This window comes from Schistocerca cancellata, chromosome 1 (genome assembly GCF_023864275.1).
Source record: "Schistocerca cancellata isolate TAMUIC-IGC-003103 chromosome 1, iqSchCanc2.1, whole genome shotgun sequence".
NCBI lineage: Eukaryota > Metazoa > Arthropoda > Insecta > Orthoptera > Acrididae > Schistocerca > Schistocerca cancellata.
Genome location: NC_064626.1, coordinates 517718805 through 517723428, shown reverse-complemented (window position 1 = coordinate 517723428; position 4624 = coordinate 517718805).

Sequence of the window (4624 nt, the reverse complement as noted above, 5' to 3'; positions counted from 1 at the left end):
GGACATACTGCTGCTCAAACATTTTGTGCCATAATGAATCTTCCACCTCCACCTGCTAAAATTGACAATTACACTGAAGTGATAGGAGATGCTGTTCAGTCTGTAGCAGATTTATCAATGAAAGCTGCTGCCAGTGAAGCAAAATATATAAATGAAGGAAACCCAGATATCCCTGTTGCTTTTGATGGAACCTGGCAGAAAAGGGGTCACACATCCAAAAATGCTGTTGCTACTGTTACTAGTGTGGACAGCGGTAAAGTTTTGGACTATGAAGTGCTCACTAAACATTGTTACCATTGTGCATCTGGTAAGATAGAAGCAGCTCACATATGTAGCAAGAATTATGAAGGTACGAGTGGAGGCATGGAGGCTGCCGCTGCTGTGAAAATGTTTAGCAGATCAGAAAAAGAACGGGGAGTATTTTACACAAAATTCCTTGGAGATGGGGACTCCAAGGCATACAAAAGTGTTACAGAATCCATGCCATATGTCAATAAGACAATAACTAAACTAGAATGTGTCGGTCATGTTCAGAAACGAATGGGCACTCGTCTAAGGAAACTGAAACAGAATCTGAAGGACAAAATTTTGTCAGATGGTAAAACCATTAGAGGTCGCCTGTCAGATAAAATTATAAATGAATTACAACAATACTATGGTATGGCAATAAGAAATAATGCAAATAATTTGCAGGAAATGAGACAAGCTGTATGGGCCACATATTTACATCGATCATCAACTGATGATAATCCTCAACATTTTGCTTGTCCAGATGGTCCTCAGTCATGGTGCAATTATAGAAAATCTCAAGCTACTGGGGATCCTTATCACCATAAAAATTATATTCCATTGGCTGTTATGGAAGTAATTAAACCAATATATAGAGACTTGGGGCATCCTGATCTTCTGCGAAAATGTCTTCATGGTTGTACCCAGAATCAAAACGAGTCGTTCAACAACCTCATTTGGACTCGTGTACCTAAGAATGTATTTGTTGGGATAAAAACATTGAAATGGGGAGTCAGTGATGCTGTTATTTCATTCAATGATGGTCATATGGGTAGGCTAAAGGTCATGGCAAGGCTCGGCATTGCTCCTGGTATCAACACCATCAGAGGTCTTCAGCTTCTGGACAGCGTGCGAGTAAGGAAGGCTCAGTATGCAGCTGAATTTAATACAAAAAAAGCAAGGGCAGCAAGGAGAAGAAAGCTTCTAGGTGAAGAAGAAGAACTAGAAGATGACCCTGATTACTCTGCTGGACACTTTTGATAATAGAATAAAAGGTATTTGTGAATTTTCATAATAAATTACTTTAATCGCATTTTCTGGCATTTGACATTTTTAGTGTTACATGTACCTTTATCTCATAAACCACTCAACCAACAACATTCAAATTTTCAGAAATGCTGCAAAACAGTTCAAAGAGGCCACTGAACTAGAATCATGACAAGAACTGGCTTATTCTCTGAACTAGGGAAGTTTATGTTATACTTTTTCCAATAAAAAATGGCTTAATGGTAAAAAATTCATAAATACTATACCAACAAAAAGAAAACATTGGTTCTAGTTCAGTGGGCTCACAATATATGCTGAAAACCTCTGCCAGAATTTCAAAGTTCTGAAGATAATAGTTCCAAAGAAAAAGGTACACAAAGTTAGCAAATTTAACATTGGCGAGATAGGGCATTCCAACTCCCCTTAAGTAGTGTTGAAGAAAGTGTTGAAAATATAGGATTGTCGTGGAATTCTTTAGTTTCAGTGTCTACAGATGGTAGAGGCATACACTAAGCTAATAAAATTATGTGGCACGTGTACATTCTCCTTTATTTGTTTCATTTGTGGCCTTAATAATTCGTGAGTGATATCCCTGCAGATGGCAGCGGATTTACATCGACTGGCGGCAGCTGTTGTGTACCGCACGTGACTCTCCGCTCTGGTCCGGTAGCGGGACCGAGCGGGGTGGCGCAGTGGTTAGACACTGGACTCGCATTCGGGAGGACGACGGTTCAATCCCGCGTCCGGCCATCCTGATTTAGGTTTTCCGTGATTTCCCTAAATCACGCCAGGCAAATGCCGGGATGGTTCCTCTGAAAGGGCACGGCCGACTTCCTTCCCCATCCTTCCCTAATCCGATGAGACCGATGACCACGCTGTCTGGTCTCCTTCCCCAAACCAACCAACCAACCGGTAGCGGGGGTAGCGTGCTCGCGCCTTGCTGCTCACAGCTTGCTCCGCGGGTACGTATGTTGTGAAGCCCTGTCTTAGACTGTGTCACAAACTGTAAATATTTGAATGTCAGATTGAATACTATGTCACAAACTGTAGATTCCTTAATCTAAGTACGGCAATAACAATTTTTTATGTATAGTCCATATATGTAACTCTGTTCTCTCAACTAAATGTAGAAAAAGTTGTGTAGATAAAAGTGCCAGCAAAAAAAAACTTTTTTGTAATCAGTTGATGTTGGATCAAAATAAATAAATAAATATTGGGCCTTATTTGTTTGAATCTCAAGGTGCAACTCTTACTATGAACTCTGTGCGTTATTGTGAGATGCTGGAGAAATTTTTGCTCCCCAGAATTAAAGTGTGTGGAGAGGAATATGACCCAGAAGCCCTTTGGTTCCAACAGGATGGTGCGAAGTCTCATGCTGCTTGTCGTTCACGCCAAATTCTGCAAGAACAGTTTCCCAGCCACCTGATCTGCTTATGATGGGTTGTTTGATGCCCCGTTGCTCCCCAGAATTGAGCACCTGCGATTTTTTTCTTTGGGGACAGCTCAAAGGAGAGATTTGCAAAGGTCTGTTGCATTATACAATATTTTATACATTGAAGAAACGCTTAAACAGATTCCTTATCTCGATAGCTTCAGCAGAAGCTGCATTGTTACTTCTTGATGGCTGAACTCCAGGAAGTATATCTCTGTACTCCACATTGTTCAGTAAATTCTCTTCGTCCACAATCACATTATGTAAAACGCAAACAGCTTTCACAATCAGTTCTGCCGTCTCTTACTTTCATTTCAGTTGGTTTGTTTAGTAATTGCCACTTTGCAGCCGCAATTCCAAAGGTACATTCAACAGTTTTTCTAGTTCGTGAAAGAACTTTGTTGAACTTTTCGTTCGAGCAATCAAGATTTCTCCTGGCTAAAAGTTTCATCAGGTGTCTGAGAAGGGGGTACGCTTTATCTCCTATGAAGAAAAAGGGGGATTTAACAGCAGTACCTGTTAGAAAGTCGTCTTCAGGAATGTGAAGCATGCCTTTCACCATTTTATCGTACAAAACAGACATCCTGAAAGTGCCTCCGTCACTTTGTTTTCCCAATGCTCCGACTTCAATAAAAGTAAATTTACAGTCTGCATCACACAAAGCCTGCAGAACTATTGAAAAGTATTTTTTATAATTGAAAAACATAGAACCAGACCATTTAGGGCTTACAATTTGTATATGCTTCCCATCAATAGAACCTAGACAATTTGGAAACCCCCACTTCTTGTAAAACATTTCAGCTATTTCTCTGAATTCTTCTTCCGTTGGTGGCTTCACATGCAATGGTTGTAGTGTTTGCCACAACACTGATAGAACCTGTTTTACAATTTGAGAAACAGTAGTTATTCCTACTCTAAACTCTCCTGCTAGGCTTGCATACGAGTTCCCTGTTGCCAAGAACCTGAAATTAAAAAAAAGGTTTGTTACTTTCCACTGTGTATTTATGTAACTACATTGTGTACTTAATGGAATTGGTTATTCTTTAATGTTTCTGAAAAGATATTTTTCCTCTTATTTCAGCAGCCTTCGATGTTCAGAAAAAATGGAAAAGTCTTCGACAGCAGTTCAAAGAAAGGCTGAACTCGATTCCTAGACACGCCTCAGGCGGTGCTGCTCACACGGCTCCAGTACAGTGGCCGTATTTCGAGGCTATGATGTTCTTACGAGATAATTTTGAACCTAGAGCGACTAGTGGGAATTTGGATCCCCTGGATACCAGTGATACGACTGAACACAACAGCGAGTATAGTTCTCATTTTGATGAAGCTCATAGCCAACCAACATCTTTATCATCACCATCACCACTTTCACCAGTGTCTTCTAATCGCGCTGAGACACCACCAAACTCTACATCTGCTGAACGTAGGGCCTACAGGAAGAGACCATGACCCGTAGGCCCAATTGCAATTCAGTTGATAGAAACTGAAAAAGAGAAGTTGCTGTTATCAGAAAAAACGATGAAGATGTAGTTTTCTTCATGTCTCTTCTTCCTCACGTGAGACGCATGACTCCTTTCGACAAAATGTCGTTCGGAATAGATGTGCATAAACTAGTTATGGAAAGACAGGTCTTCAGATCGAAGTTACAGAGGATACAATGAAGCTTCGCAACAGTATATACATATTCATCCATCTACTTCAAATATTAGCACTGAGAATGGATCCATCGGATTTGCACCGGGAACAGCACTTAGTAACCAACATTGCACAGTTAATGGTGTACAAACATCAAGCCCAGGTGAGAAAATAAATGGTGGTACAGACTACGATCGCCCAGATGAAGCGGAAGTAAGTTTTGTGAATGTCAAGGATCCGCATTACAACCGAGCTTAAAAAGGGGACTAAATAAACCTTGTT